The sequence below is a fragment of the Sinohyriopsis cumingii genome, chromosome 9 (assembly GCF_028554795.1).
Source record: "Sinohyriopsis cumingii isolate HCF-2022 chromosome 9, ASM2855479v2, whole genome shotgun sequence".
Taxonomy (NCBI): Eukaryota; Metazoa; Mollusca; class Bivalvia; order Unionida; family Unionidae; genus Sinohyriopsis; species Sinohyriopsis cumingii.
In genome coordinates, this window is record NC_142969.1 from 52,480,204 (window position 1) to 52,497,362 (window position 17,159).

The window sequence follows — 17,159 nt, forward strand, 5'->3', positions numbered from 1 at the left end:
AAGCAAGATTATATGTGCAGTGAAAGAGAGCAATTAAGAATTGATCTGAATGAGGATAATGAACTTTAACTGTCATCAGGTTCCATAGAATAATGCGAGTTTTTATAATGGTATATGTACACATTCCAAGGGATTTTTTTACAGCGTCACACTGTGCCATTAAACCAAAATTGCAACCCATACTGTTATTATCTATTTAAATATTCGGTCTCATTTTACCTATTCGTTTTTTAACCAAGGTCCCTACCGGAATAACTTTGTGCTCCCTCAAGCTAAATTTGTAGGTGAAGTAATGAACATAATTTAGCCGTTAAATAAAATCTTTATTATTGATTTTCTTTTCATTTGTGTACAATGCCTGAAATGAAACGTTTTCACAGTGTTTGTCACTCTGTTCTTGCATTGGTGTTCTCCTCTGAAATTTACAATGAAAATATAGGTTACGATAAGAAAGCTATACAAATCATTTGTATATGTAGACCAGAGGGTGTCAATTTTCTCTCTGCGCACAGATTCAAGAGCGAACAAGAAAAGAACATGTTGTAGTGGAAATGTTTTGTCACCTTGGCTTGCCCATAGTACACATAACTTCTTTTAATAACCAAATACTTAGAGAGTAGTTGTTCGAATATAAATTCTGCACATTTCTAACACTTTATTGTTCGATGCTTGGATTGCCATGGAGTGGGAATGATATGGATTGAACAATATAAGACGGGCTTTCATAAATGAACGTGAAATGGTAGCATCAGCTTGTTAATATTTCATTCAACTGGAACTCGATATATTTCGTGACAGGTAGGTCAGTTATTGCGTACATTCATGTTCTTAAAAAATATATTTTCATGATATTGTGACACCCCATGCCTAAACCTCCATCTGAACATTCGTCTGTGTGCTATCACACCCCCCACCCAACCCAACCCCGCAATGCAGGCAAAATCACTCAGATTTGCAGTAATTTTCCCCTTGCATAATATATTTCAGAGAAAGTTGTAATATGTGACTCCAGATCGTGGGTTCTCTAGAATGTTACTTATATAAAGATTTGGTTCATAATATCAAGACTAAAAAAAGAAACAAATATGACCACACCACCAAACTTTCATGTGTAGTTGTAAAGAGAGCACTTATCACATAATTTATAGATTTAGGATTTACGATCTGGAGTAGAGATAGTAGACAAGGGTGGGGATGAATTTGGAACATGTTATAACAAAGATTTTGGATTTGCTCTGTTGAATAATTACAGTTATTTGACCTTTAGCGAGCGCTCCATAGTTGTATAACATTGGTCATGAGGTAAATGTTTGAAGTTAAAAATACATATCCTTATTGGCATATATGTCCCTTAATATTTAAAGTCCAGGACGGTGTACGTAAGGGACATTTGTTGCACAAATCATATTTGCAGCAGACTAGTTTGAGAATATGAAGACGTTATTTAAGGTAGATGCGTATATGCCTGCTTTTGTTCGTTGTTTGGAAATCTGTGGGATGAATACTTTTCTTGGAAAATGTATTGCTAATAATTTTATTTATTGGCTCCTTACGATATATTTTTGGAATACGTTTGGCGGTGGCATGTGGTAAAACTATATGTTGTTGTTGTTATTGAAAGTTTATTAAAATGACGCCTCTAAAGAAGTATCAAAATTTCAAATTTTCATAAAATAAAAAGACAAACAGCATAACACATAATACATAATTTGTTCTCGACATGATTTTAAAAGAAAATATTATGGCTCATGGATTTATCTAATAGATCTTACACATATGGCGTTCTAGATGGTGTGCCTTATCTTAAGCACAGATTTGTTGAATTCGTATGTCCAGCGTAGCTGATTGGTCTAAAGGGCTTGTCATTACTGATCACTATAATCTCAGCTCTCTCTGTGTGGGTTCGAGCCTCGGGATCAGCTTATCTGGGTAGATATAAAAGCTTGCCAGTAGCTTCATGTTGGTCGGTGATTCTTACATTGGGCTTTCTTGAGTTCTTCCGTCATGAGTTATACTGGCTGTCATGCATAGCCCACCGTGTGCTGAGAAATGTGGCAAGCCCACACCAAAGACAGTAACATCAGAATTTATCCTTCAGAACAGTCACATATGGCGCTTTAGATGCTTTGTCATTTCTTTAGTACGGACATATGTGTGTGATATGACCTGTACACTTAATCTGGTTGTTGTTGTTGTTGTAGGGTTTAGCGCCATTGTTCAACACACGATAGGCTATACATGGCGGCCAGTATTACTGGTAGAGGAAGAACCCGAGAAAACCCCGGAAAGAGAAGCTACTAACAAGCTTTCTCACATACCCACATTGGCTGAATGCGAGACTCGAACCCAAGCAGACAGAGGTGAGATGGCAGTGATCCGTAACGGAGAGCGCTTTAGACCACTCGGCAACTCGGAGTCCCTCACTTAATCAGGTAGCATGCACTATGTAAACGAGTAAGTAATGAAGATCATATAATTGTGGCACGGGGCCATTGGTGGCCGAGTGGGCAAAGTCACTAGCCTTTACAAATGCTGGCATCTCACCTCCATCCGTGTGGGTTGGAGTCTCGGCTAGACAAGCATGGGTATGTGAAAAAGCCTGGGTCGTTGGTTCGTTGCCGATTCTAACAAATATAATGGAAGAGGTGTTCTCTGCATTATGCAATAAATGTGGAATCAAGTATAAAGCTCTTGCAAGCGTTTCATACAAGAACGTAAAATGATCTATATTTTCACACAATTTTAGCTTTTCTGGTACGCAAAAATACATAGAAGTAGAGAGATTTTAAGACTATGTCAATCGAAATGGTATGTACTTTGAGATATCATTTGCCTTTCGTCCTTTATCCAATCTTCTATATTTCGTTTCAATTGTCCCTTATATGGTTTTGATTTCTTGAACCTTTTTCTTCTTGCGTACATTTTTATATCTAAGGTACTCTGGTTAGTTTCTCTGCACATTGTTTACTAGCAACTTTCGTGAAGTCATCTCTAAAGGTACTGTTGCGGTTTATATAATATACAAAACAATTTTTCTTTACGGAGAGAACTGTCACATAATACAATGTAAAAATTAACAATGATTATTTTGCGTTTTAATGCTGTTGATCATTAATGTTTACATGCGACATTCAGTAACTGATGATGTGCTGTTTGCATGGACCATGTAAGTGGCAGAAATCTAAAACCCCGTTTACAATTACTGAAATTGCTTATGTCTTTTTAGTTTAAAGTTCGAAATCAAATATGTCTCAAATAGCTAAATGTAACGAGTTGAATATAGCACTAAAACGTAATTCGTCTTGCAGGAAATAAAACTTACATATCAGATCGGTGATAATCACGTCAGCTTATTAACATGATACCTTATATAAAATCGAAGAACCTTATTTTGACACTTATGTGAATTATTGTTTACTTGTAGCGTAAAATCAACATTTGTCTTTAAAAATGGTTGAAAATGTTGCATTTACACGATTTCGTCTTTACACGAGAAATATATATTGGTAGTCAGCATTGCGAAGACATTACACCTGAATATCTGATAAGCTTCTTGTGTGTGTGTGTGTAAATCTCGTGATGGCAACGGCATCCATTTATCACTGCAACACTAAATGTTGTTGATACAGAGGTAATTACTTATGTTAGAACGAAACAAAGATACTGTTGTAACACTATTTTGTAACCCAAATGTTGTTGCAACGGTATCCATATACTATGGGGTCGATATTTGCCTAGCGCTCCAACGACATTCCAATACAGGTGTAATGATGCGTATATCGTTTCAGGTTCGCTGCTCCCGGCCTAGCTTTTCAAGCTAATATTATAGTCTGGTAGCTAGTACGTTCACAAAAGTTGGAGTATAATCCTTATGTGCGATCTAAAGGACACCAGAAGTGTGACGCGGTTGTTATCGAATTGTTTTAGCAACATCCAAATACCGGAGGAGCGGTAGGCTACTTTTTTGTTTTTGTAATGATATATCATACATTTGCAATATTGTTTCTTACTGATACATCGGTTTATTGTATTGTTGCAACGGTAAGAAATACTTTTTGAATAGCGAGCATAGAGATAATTCGAATATTTTTTTTAAATTTCCAACAGCAGTTGAATTTCGGTGTAACGGTATCTGGTTACAGTTGGAATGAGACCAGTGTAAAAACTATCCTGAAGCTGCAACGTTTATTGCTGATGCAGCATACAATTGCGTCAACGACATAATAATACCTGTCCAACAGAATTGGTAATTTTGACTATTTTGGTACGCCATATATCATTGGACCGATATTATTGGATGACAGTCCATAGGCTTAATTCAGTTAGCATGGCATTCGTTGATTAGCCTAAATACCACAGATCTTACGAAGGTATTTGACATATCATTGGACATGTGCATATCAAATTAGGTTAGGTTTGAGAGTTATCGTCCTGTGACTTTAGTAAATTATCGATATGATAATCGAGGTTTGCATTTAATCACATGGCTAATACATCTTGGTCAGAAGATGAAGTCCATTTCGAGGTACTTAATTGCCGCCAGTGAAAATCAGATTAAGGTCATCGTAGCCTAACGAGGTCACATAACCCTCTAAAGGCAACTACATACAAATTTAGTCTTGATTGGTTCCATAACTTCTCTGATATTTTTTTCACAAACTTGACAGGCTCGAAAAGAACAGGCTATGAATATAAAGCATAGAATAGGTAGGGGTAAGACTTAGCAAATTTTTATTTAGGTCAATTTATTTTTGCTCAGATATAAAGTTTTCCTTTCACGAAGTAAAGACATTCAACCCAGGTGTAAAGGCTGTCTTTAACTAAGTCAAGATATTCGGCTCAAGTCGTCAGAGTCCTCCTTGTAAATTTGGACATTGTCTTAATTGATTCTGTCGTAGATTCTCAAAACTGTTTAATGCTTATTTGGGGAAATGAACTGTTAATGATTGACTGTTTGACTGATTATCAGATTCAAATGATTATTGTGTTCAAGGTCTAACGACATCTATATTTATATAACGTGTATTGAACCTAAACATCGAGGTTTGTATTTAATCACATGGCTAATACATAGAAAATGTCGTCCTTATTTCACATCACGCTCACGGTTTGTAATAATGTTTTGGTAAACGGCCAGTCAAATAACTTGTCTTAACAGTAATCGTGGACAGGTACGTTTAAAGAAGTGAAATGATTAATACATTTTGACCTCAAAATAAAATCGAGTTTATTCATAAATATTCTTGGCTCAAAATATATATGTATCAGAGAGGGTGAGAGAGACTTATTACCAGTTTTTCTAATAAAATAGGGTGACATTTAAATATGTTGAGGTAGCAAAGAACCGCTTGATTTCCTGTCTTGTTTTACAATCTGATAGTACTGTTTTGCAGTACACGTTTTCTTTCTTTCTTAAATCACCGTGTTATTTTTGCTAGATAATTTCAAACAAAACAAAGCAAATGCAAATATTGTACAACATGATAGTCATTATATATTTTATAGCCATTATGTATTTTTTTAAACCTAGTATAAAATGACAACCTGTAGTGATTGAGCATTTTGTTGTTGTTCATAGGTGTGGTGGAAGGCAGGTAAAATCGATATTGCGTTTTCATTACGGGTCATCACAGACACTTGATTTCGGGGTAAACTAATGTGTACACTCACCAATTAACACATTGTAACTAACTCTCGCCGGTCACAATCTGACAGAACAGATAGACAATTCAATAAGCCAAGTTGTTCTATGAGACAAATTTTTGTCCATCAAAACATGATTCACAACTTAACAAATCAGGACTGTTTCATAAAAAATAAATTTGGTCAAAACCAGGGCCATGCAGAGGATTTAGGGGCCCCGAACATCATTCAGATTTTGGAGCGCCCCCCCCCCCCAAAAAAAAAAATAAATAAATAGCCGATTATAAGAAGTCCAGCTTTCTTTTGTTACAAGGTAATTTTTCTTGCACTTGTTTTGCAAATTCCTCAATGATATCATGGAAATCAAGTTTTCGCGCTAATTCACACTCAATAATCAAAATGGCAACATCACTAGTTCGTTCTTGTCCCATAGCTGAGCGCAAGAAATTCTTGATGAGTTTCAATTTACTGAAAGAAGCTCACTTGAGGCAACTGTTACTGGTATTGAAGTGAAAATACGCAGCGCTATCACTACATTTCTGAAGATTTCACCAAGCTTCAGTTCTGAAATCTTGTTCAACAAGTCAAATAGAAAAAGGGGTTTCTCACCAAAATTTGTTGCATCAATTTATGTCATATGAAGCAATTCTTCAGACAGTTCAGATTCAGTTACTTTACATGAACATTTTTTCAAAAAATCAGATCAGACACTCTTAATTTCATCTTCAGACTGTTTTTGATACTCCTACAAGAAAGAGAATGTAGCCAATATTTTTTTGAATGGCTGTGAAACGAACTTTAAGTCCACCAATAACTGAATGAATAATGTGATGAAAAACAGTTCTCCGAAAAGTTGCCTCTTCTTCTGATTATATTTCCGTTGAGTCTGTGATATGTTCATCGCCTTCAACTTGTTCTCCAACAACATGTTTACGCTTCACTTTCCGATGGATTGGAAATTCTGAACTGATTTTTCCAGACACTTCCACTGTTTTGGCTTCTTTCAAAATTGTTGGCTAGTCATCCCGAGCAGATTTGAGGTGACTTATAAATGTCTCAATATTCTTCACCTCAACATCAATAGTTGCCTTTCTTGCCTGAATGACCTGGTTGCAGCGATCAGTCAATGTGAGGACTTTCATCCAAATGCATGCCATGAGAACACATTTGAAAGAGTTCATATGTTTTTTTATTTATCCTTTCACATCAGTTCGTGTTTTTGCAGTCAGATTCAAGCTCTGAACATCTTCCAAAGAGGCAATGATTCCACACAAGTGATTAGAGAAGAGACAAATGATATCAAGTCTCTCAGTCCATCGCGTCCCAGACTGCCCATGCAGAGGCACACCATGCAGCTTCTTTTGTGATATTTCCCAGCGTTTTGGACTAGCAGAGAAGATATTATACACAGCTTAAACAATTCCAAAGAAGGTCTCAGCATATGTGCAGCTTAAGGCAGCATTCAGTCCACACAAATTCAATAAATGATAGCCACATGGTGAGAATACAAAAAGTGGGTTCTTCTTTAGGAAAATTGCTTCAACACCTTTGTACTTTCCTGACATGTTGGCCCCATTGTCATAGCATTAGTCATGGCAGTCCTCAAAGCGAGTTTTCAAAGTTTCCAAAGTCTCCAAAGCTAATCTTACAATATCAGATCCAGTCTTTTTTGCACAATCTGCAAAGATGAAAAACTGCTCTTTGATGGAAATTTTTTCAAGTTCTTCATGTACGTATCGTATGACAAAAGAAGTTCAGTATGACTCAGATCGTCAGGGGTGGCATCAACCATAATTTAAAAATACTTTGCAGATTTACACTCTTCTACGCTTCGTCTCCGAACTTCAGCTGCACAACGTCCAATGAATTCATTTTGATAAGTGAAATAATTTCAGAAACTCCTATTACCAATTTGTGGAATTTATGAAGACCAAATGATTTCATAGTGGCAAGTAGAAAGATAGCTTGTGATACACTTCAGCAACAATTATTTCTGTGATATAAAGAAAAAATTTCAAATAAATAATTTCAAATCTGCCAGTACCATTGTGTTATCGACCAGCAGATACACGACGACAAAATATCAACGTTGATATACCAGAATCAACAGAAAAACAAAATCTTGTATTAAATGATATTGGTTTAGTTCCTGTCAGTGTAGTTGAGAGCGCGCTAACTATGAACAAAACTCCATGGACGCTAGGATATGCAATGACAATTCATTCATGAAAAGGATTAACCATCTCTGATACGAATGTTTGAATCGTCGATGATCGTAACGAATGGTCAAACTTAGTTTATCTCGCAGTGTCTCGAGTCAAAAGAATTGTCATAGACTTCACATAAATAATGGTCAAATTCTTGAAGCCATTGCTGGCAATGGCGATGATATAGCAAGAAAATAATTAGTTATAAACAATGTGACAAAAAAAAGCGCGACTTTGATCACGATGCTGAATTTATAATGACATTAAAACAACAACATATTAATCAATGTGCAAGATATAACACAGTAATGTTGTTATAATATTCAAATAATAATCTAAGACAATTTACCGTAGACAGATTTAATAGTAGTCTTGGTCATGTGATGCTGATCTGTCTTGAATGTAATCGATATCGAGGTGCTAGTTTACAAATGTGAATGTGGTGGTAATTGTGTGTCTTCATGAATTACTTGTAACTACTCGTGCACAAATCCACGTTGATGAGCAGTTGAATCTAATCTGTAGATTGCATGTCTACCCGTAGATCTTTCCACGTTAGAAATGCTATGTGTCATAATAATCCAAATAGCATCAGTCGCTCTTTTTTTTACCGTCATCAAGTTCACCGGGTTCATATAAATACCTGACAATAACATTACCTAATGTTGGTTGTTTTGAAAATTCATGTCATTGTATTGGTATATTCTTTTTAATAGCATTAATATGTTTTTTTGGCAGTTGTTCTAGTAATTTCATTATTTAACACAGATAGCACACTTGGTAATCTTGCAACCCATTCGCGAGATCTCATGTATTTCTGAATTATTTCCTTCGCATATTGATATCCAAATAACCGCTCAGCAAGTGTTCGATTAAATCGTTAAACAATTGCCTGATCACGATGAATTGCTGTATGTCCTCGTCTAATTTTGACATTATGTTATTCATCAGAGATGATACTGCACCAAGAAATTCCTGGCCATTGTAAGGGTCCTCATTGATAAATTAGTTCAAAAGCAGAAGAAACTTCAGTGGCTGTTTTACTTCATAACGGTTCTGCTTCCTTATATCTGCTTGCAACGACAGTTAACGCATAGTTGTATGTACGTGATTGACGTCTACATATTTTAATAGTGTCATGCGGAAAAATAAAATATCTGCTTAATGAACTTCATGATAATTGCTGACATCAAAATGTGCATGCTGAAATTTTTTTTATGCAGTGGTAGATAAATTTACCATATTGCCTATCCTGCTAACTATTTTGCAGTAACAGAACGTGTAACATTTGCTGCATCAGCGAGTTTACTAATCGCTGCTATACCACTCCAGTATCATCTTGGGCTATAATAAATTGATTTTATTATTTTATAATTGGTTGATTAATTACTGGCTCCTAATACTATTTTGCCTTTCATCGCAGATTGTACCAACCATTTAGATAATGATTCTCTAAAAGATTTATATTTTATGGAATTTAACAAGTGAATCAACTTCACATCTGCAATATGTCTTTGTTGCAAATCTTTACTTTTATAAGCACATCATGAGCGTGACATGCTTGATCAATAGCATTTACTGGATACTCTCCAGGTCTTGGTTGATCTCGCTCGTCAAGTTGGATATCAAGTCGGGTTCCAGGACCACACTAAATATATCCAGGAAGATGTTTTGTCCTGGGTATTTAGCCCATGGAGTTCCTGGTAATTTTCTTAATGAAGTAGAGACATCACCACCAGACACGTTGTGTCCGGAGATAACTTTATATTTATTTGTACCACATTTCACACATTTACCTGTAGGTGCACGCTTTTTATTTTTTGTTATTATTGTTGTTAATCCACTTGTGGGGGTGAATGCTCTACATCGAACACAATATAAATATATATTAGTTATTATATTTGTATAACATGGTTGTCATTGGTTTCTCAGCGACACGAAAACAAGAACCAGTCAAACATATTTCAGCATTACAATGATAATAATATGTCCATCTGGATGGGGTAAAACACAATTACTGCTTAATTTGATAAGGAGATGGCACAAGTGGGGTAAGTTGTATTTAGTAGCGCAGTTAGTTGATGATCAGAGATGTTACAATGTACTTAAAGATTCTAATGAAAATGCAAAATTGTCAGACGAACATGGTAATGATATTATTAGTTTATATCACCGATACTGAGAACGCCCCATCTGTAGATGACCTTGATGGATTTATTAATAATTTAGATGTATACGATGATGTAATGCAGGACAAACAATCAAATCCAGCAAGAATATTTTCTTCAGGCAGATATAAAAGCACAGACGTGATTTATGTTATTCACCAATATACACAAATACCTAAAGTGATCAGACATAATTGTAATATTATAGTTGTGTTTAATGGATTCGATACACATACTCTGCGAAATATTCATCAGACTTGGTGTAGTGGGGATATGGATATGATTAGGTTCAAAAACTTCCTTTCGAAAGAACAATCTGCTCCACACAGATTTATAACAATACATTTACACGATCCTTGATCACGATGTCGTATAGGTCTTGATAAAATATTTTGTTGAGAGATTGATTTAATTACTCATACATTTATAGCGGTAGAGGAGGTGCGGCCTCAATGAAATGTCCGGCGGGTAACCAGAACGCACATACAAAATTTAGAAAAACACAAACGATAACGATAAAGTAATAAAAAACTAACCCAGTTAGAGAAACTCTAGGTAAGTTAGAGCCTTCGGTTTGGTGTTATTGACCTAATTTTTCATATTTTTTGTATGAAGTTTTATTTTTCAAAAATAACGTTTCAGCAAAAGGTCTGTGCACCTCCTCTGCTGCTAATTGTAAACTTACCATGCTGATCTACCATTGTATATCAGATAATGCTATGGATATGTGAAGTTAGTGAAGAAAATAATGCAGCTTGAATGAAACTGTTGCAATGCAAAATTCATTTCATTAGCAGAAAACATGTCAATACATGGCAACATATCATAAATTAGCTGTTCTTATTTGCATTTTTACCTCAGTGTTTTTAACTCTAGATTTTGGTTTAGATATATTTGAGTTCTTCCATTTCCTTTTGTCATTGTCCATTCTCTATTTTGTGCGTGGAATAATAGTTAAATGACTTCATGTTCATATCAATAATAATAAAAAAGTGCAGATCCACGGGCCTTTTGGGTCGATTTTATATATTAAGGAAGGCAACTTAAATTTAGTTAAATTAGTAGAGTTGATAGTATTTGTCTAACCTGGATATTGTTCCAATTATAGTAATAATTAAGCAATAGTTGAAAATACTTTGCAACGGAAATCACAGTCATTCCTAAGGTAATGAAAGAACTTCGTCGAAACAGTGACTAGATTGCCAGACAGGAAAGGACGCGGACTTTAATCTTATAATCACATCAGCCACAGTCAGCTGTTGTGGTATCTGTGGACAAGAAACTCTACTCCAATTGCCTCAGTAGTTTGAAGAACCTACTTTGCAATGTGTTGTTGTGTCGTGAACCAACAAACCAAATTAAACCAAACCATTCAGTAATGTTTCAAAAATTCTAATACAAATTCTGTAATGACATTTACCCATTTTATCCTGTATACCAATTTCAGCTGATATATCTTATATCTGAGAAGCAATTCTAAACACAGTGTTGTAAAACATCATGATACAACAGCAGCAGCAGAAATTATGATGACCTCAACTCTGTTTACTAAATATGTAGAACATTGGTTTCTATTTTCTTAAGTATAACAATCTAAAAATCTTTAAAAACATAATATAATCTGCAGCACAATAATGTATGTTTTCAGTGTCTCCCTTTACCCTCATTTGTACCAAAGATTTTTATTTTTACTCAAGGTAAAGCCGAATTCTGACGCCAATGGGATTTTTGACTCAGTCTTTCATCCATAAGGGACACGTAAGTTTTGTTACTTATATATGAATATGTTTACAAAAACAGTTTGAAATACTAGGTATAGAAAACAAAATTTAAGAAATTACTTTGACTTCAGTGAATGCTTTGCCCATTTTTCACATCACATTCTCAAACTTATATAAATTGTGGCTGCAAGTGAGGTTAAAAAATCTTTCATGACCCATTCTTCAGGTTCAATTTTGGTTGTGACAATACTTTTATTTAACCTGGTTAACAAAACTTCTAATTTATTTTACATCACAGTCTAAATCTGATATAAATTCTAGCTGCAATTGAGGTGAAAACTCTTCCCCGACCTATTTCAGTTTGAAATCCTTCAAATTTGATTTCATGGTCGGAATCAGTGTCAAACAGTGCATGAAACCATGTGTCATTATTTTAGTCTGTTCTTGTCTATTATTTAAATCATTATCATCATCAGAATCATTGACATCATCAATCCATGGTTGCTACCTTCACTGTTAACAACGAAGTTAACATCCAAGATATCGTCTATGATATATTCATTGCTTGTTAATCAAACAAGTGCTTTTCCAATCACCTATTTGTAAAATCTCACTGCGTAGATGAGCTGTGATCAGTTTCTTATTTGTTGATGAAATACATAACAACACATGTTTCTACAGAGGCAAAACATCTGTGTCATAAGTCATGTCTGTAGCCATGTTTAGCTGATAAAGTAAAATATTACGACCTATTCATATTCAGGACTAAACAGGCTAAATAAGGAAAATTTGGAAAAATAATTTAAAGATTGTTTAGAACTGCATGTTTATGATAGTAAAATTGAACATGAATATAAATATTTATTTTAATTTGACCCACACTATTGACACCAAGGTGTGTCTTTTACATGTATATGTTGAGTACATGAACATTATTATGTATATTACATACTGTACCTGTATATGTAATAGAACATGTAAATTCACATTTCTTGAGTATATGAACAGTGCTATTTATACAACTAACCCCCGACTTACATGTTAGCTCTATCCCTGAGAATGGTTGCATAACTCGATTTCACACAATTCATTTTCTTTTTTTAATTTTCATTGAAAAATGTGTAATTCAGTTTACGTTAAAACCTTTAATTTAGCCTAATTTATTTTTGTTTTAGACAAATAATTTAATTATTTTTTAGTCTTCACTAAAACACTTGAATCAAGAAAATATTCATATGAAATCACATATGAAAGTTGCGCAAGTTGAAATTGCATAAATCGATGAATATCTGTATGACATTGACGTGTATTAAATAGATTACAGTGAATTCATGTTTGTATGTTGAGTACATGAAAGTCTGGTAAAATACTTCCATCATATTAATTGATTACTAAAAATGCACGTGTTTCTTGAGTACAATTTTATTGAAGCTTGATATTGCCACAGGAATTAGATTTTAAAAAAAACTTATGCAGTAAGGCTATTTCTGTAGACATATCCATGAATTTGTATCAACGAAAATGGAATATTTTGCTAAACCACAAAAATTGATGCCCACCAAAATAATCAATTACAGTAAGTATAATGTATATATACATGGACCTATACAATACATATCTGTTTTGAAGATTTGTTGATGTATGAAATACGTGTACATCAGGACAGACACCTCAGTCTTGTTTAAAGGAAAAAAAATAATGCGAGGAAAGTGAAAATGGTTTTAATTTAGGTAAATGTTTTTAGTCCACATGCAATTCCTAATCTGAAAATAATCTCAACCTAAATATATGCCAATTAGACGGTGCCAAGTACATACAATGTCAGCTTTTCATATAGAATAATTACACAACTCATTCCATTATTTTGAAGACTACAGTGACACTTAGAAGGGAATTTGGAAGGATTCAATCAAACCTCCCTTTGCAGATGGAACAGTACACTGTCAATAAAAAAGACAAACAGCAAAATGAACATGCTTCTACTCAGAATTAGACCCACTTAGAGAAAACAAATACCCATGATCTACCTCTAGGAATATTATGTTTTTGCTGTTATGATATTACGGTACTATGTATGGTTAGAAAATAAAATAGATGGATGGCTGGCATCTGCTTCCATATAAAAGACTCCTATTTTCAAATGAGAATATGAAGAACCAATACTTTTTGCAGCTTTACTTATTTAACCCAAGCAACAAACAACACAATTATATAGTCTCAGGATAGGTTTGCCAGTATATAATATGGTAGACAGAAGGATGATGTTGGCATTCCTGGATGGATGTACAGTAGAGGAACCAATTTGTCACAATGATCATGTACAATGTGAAAGAAGCAAATAGAAGATATGTTTTTCTTCTACATGATGTACAGATTTAACATTTTATTAAGTTTCTAAATGTTACATGTGATTTGTTTCTTAGACATGCATCCTTCTTCTTCAGATTGGATTACATATACTTACTATTACTTACTATATGAAAATGTGTAAAGAGTGTCCAGGGCTACAAGTCTTTTTGAAAGTGTTGTTTAGCTATTGTTGTATTTTCAAGGTCTTTAATTCACAAATGTTACCTCTGTTTCTTTCCAGGAAAACCATGTAGAAAAGAGACAAGATTCTACTTCCTGACCATGGCAGCAAAAGTTGGCCCTATAGAGTCTGAAATTCCTCAGGACTGGCTTCAGTCCCAGCAGCTGGGTAAAAAAGATCAGAAAGTCAGTAGAGCCAGCGTCCAGCATCATGATGAAGCAGTAGAAGTGCAATTAGATTATGTGAGTGGAAATGGGGAAAATTAAATAAAACTATATGATCTCCCCTTTGTTAGCAAATCATGAGATATAGTGATACCCTAGCAATTTGAATTATGCTTCAGTTTATTTTAAATATTAGTTACTTTTAATTGGCATTGGATCATCTTATTTTTAAGAATGGCTTTTTTAGGAGATGTACTACTACCTTACAAATGCATCCTAATCCCTTGCTAAATGTTTTAGCATAGAAAGCATAAGGTTATACTCACAAGAGTGGCTTTTAAATAAATCATTGTGTATGTCAATACTTTTTAAAACATTTTATTCATGATTTCAAATTGCAGTGATTATCTTCAGTTTTAATTCTGTACATGCACTAAGGTTCTATTTTTAAGATATTAAAGAATGTATAATTTCTTAGAATCTCAAAATAGAGTCGTATGTATGTTGTTGACAGTTACTGATAATAGCATTGTTAGTAAATATGTTTACAAGTTTCTGGCTATTTCCCATTGGACACGCTGGTCAAGTGCTATCTTAGAAGAAATAAGTTAGTTCCCATTGGATGAGTTAAATCATGTGAGTTTTTTTTACAAATTTGTGAATTGTCATGTAGTAGTAGTGAAGTGTTTTAGCATTTGGCCTGTAATTAAGTAGCTAAGACTGGGTAGGTTTTCTTATTTTTATTTCTTGTGTTCTTGTAATAACATCTAGTCTGCAGACATATTTTATGTTGTAATCAGATATTATTTAATGAGATAAAATGTGCGTTTGAATTATTCAGTGGAATGTGCTCATTTGACTATAATGTTTTTTTTGTTGAACTAATATGGATTACTCAGAGGAGTTCTGGACAATGCCATTTTGACACATCAGGACTCTTGGCAGACCAGTATATTCTTGAATCTGAAATTTGTGTGGAACATTTCATTCTTTTGGAGTTTAATACAACTTTCTCAGAATTATTTTGGATTTAGTATAGTTCATAATACTGTAAACTCCTCTTAAATTTGTATTTTGTAATATTGATAATTAAATGGTTTGCTAAGTTTTACAAAGTTTGTTGGCTTTGCTTCTTTCTGTCATTTATTTTATGATCACAGATTTATAACAAAAGTGATCTCCCTTGATACTGGGTTTGGCAACATATCATATGAACACTTCAGTTATTGCTTCCACTTATACCAAGACGCAATAAGACACATGCAGTTTCATTTGTCTTTTATTCCAAATACAGTTGGGTCTCGGATTATGGAGGTCTTGACTTATTGCAACTTACCAATAGGGACGAGCTCATAAGACCTATTAATTTTCAATTATTCAATTTCAAATTAAATTTCAATTACATGTACATGTCGCTACTTACAAAAGAGGTGAACTACTTTGGATGCAAATGAATAACAAAAGAATGCTGGTCATCAATGATGCCTAGGCATAGGATTGTATCTTTAACTTGTGTTCTCATTCACTGCTCATGCATATGTATTGTCTCATGATTTTCAGTTTGTGGTATAAACAAAAATAATTTTTGCCCTCATAATGCCTTCAAAGCAGGAATGAAGTGGAAATGATACGGATGTTTAGTAAATGAAGTAAATAACAGTGGATAGCAAAGTAGACATGATATAGTGTGCAGAAAGAGGAGAAATTCCATTGCAAATTGGTAAGGATTTAGGCTATAGCCAAGCTCTGATCGACACAGTTGTTCCGCACAAAGTCCGTATTATGGACCACGTTAAAGGATCAGTACCAATGATATCTATGATCGTTACTAAGCAGCGTAGTGGTTTGCTTATTGAAATAGAAAGATTGTTAATGATTTGAATTAAGGACCTAAATCAATAGCGTATGCTGATCAGTCAGAACTTGATTCAAGAAAAGGCTAGAATGCTTTATGAAGACTTAAAGGCAGATCGTGGGGAGTAAGGTGAATCCAATGAACAGTTCAGTGCAAGTAAGGGGTGGTTAAATCGTTTCAAAGTGAGATATAATTTACATCATCATAAAATGGCAATGGAAGCAGCTAGTCAAAGAGCAGAAGTGACTTCAGCGAGTGGATTTCTTGATGTTTTGACTGAGATTATAAGACAGGGGTGTTATTGTTCTGAACAAATGTTCGTGGAGAATAAACAGGTTCATTTGGGAAAGATACCTGACCGCACAGAAGAAAAGTCAAAGCCAATCAGTAAAGCAAGTAAATATCAGCTAACCTTATTGTTTGGGGAGTAACGCAGCCAATGATTTTAAATTGAAGCCTTTGCTGGTGTACCATAGCAAAAATCCGCATCCACTTTAAGGCGTTTTGAAAGCAGCATTACCAGTCATTTGGAACACCAACAAGAAGGCATGGGTAACCTTGGTTATGTTCTTAGATTGGTTTGTAAATCGTTTTGTGCCAGAGATTGAGTATTACTTATCTCCAAGAATCTCCTTTTTACGTAATTTTAATGCCCCTGGCAATCCAGCAAATTTAGATGATGTCCATGTAAATGTTAAAGTTGTATTTTTACCCTCAGATACATATGATTCAACCAATGGTGATTAGATCTTTCAAGACCTATTATTTATGACATACATATCGCCAGATTGTTTGAGGAATTAAAAGTGAAGAAAAAATTTGAATGGGTTTTGGAAGTCGTACTCTATGTTGCCATAAAAAACATTGCCGA

General features: G+C 34.4%; 1 long non-coding RNA gene across 1 annotated transcript; it reads left to right on the plus strand.

The window, feature by feature from the left end:
* The first annotated feature begins 643 nt into the window (after positions 1 to 643).
* LOC149791815 (uncharacterized) lies at positions 644 to 15,436 on the plus strand. Its single transcript, XR_016423213.1, has 4 exons — positions 644 to 798; positions 3,789 to 3,951; positions 11,716 to 11,776; positions 14,330 to 15,436. It is a non-coding gene; the product is annotated as an uncharacterized LOC149791815 (long non-coding RNA).
* Positions 15,437 to 17,159: the final 1,723 nt, after the last annotated feature.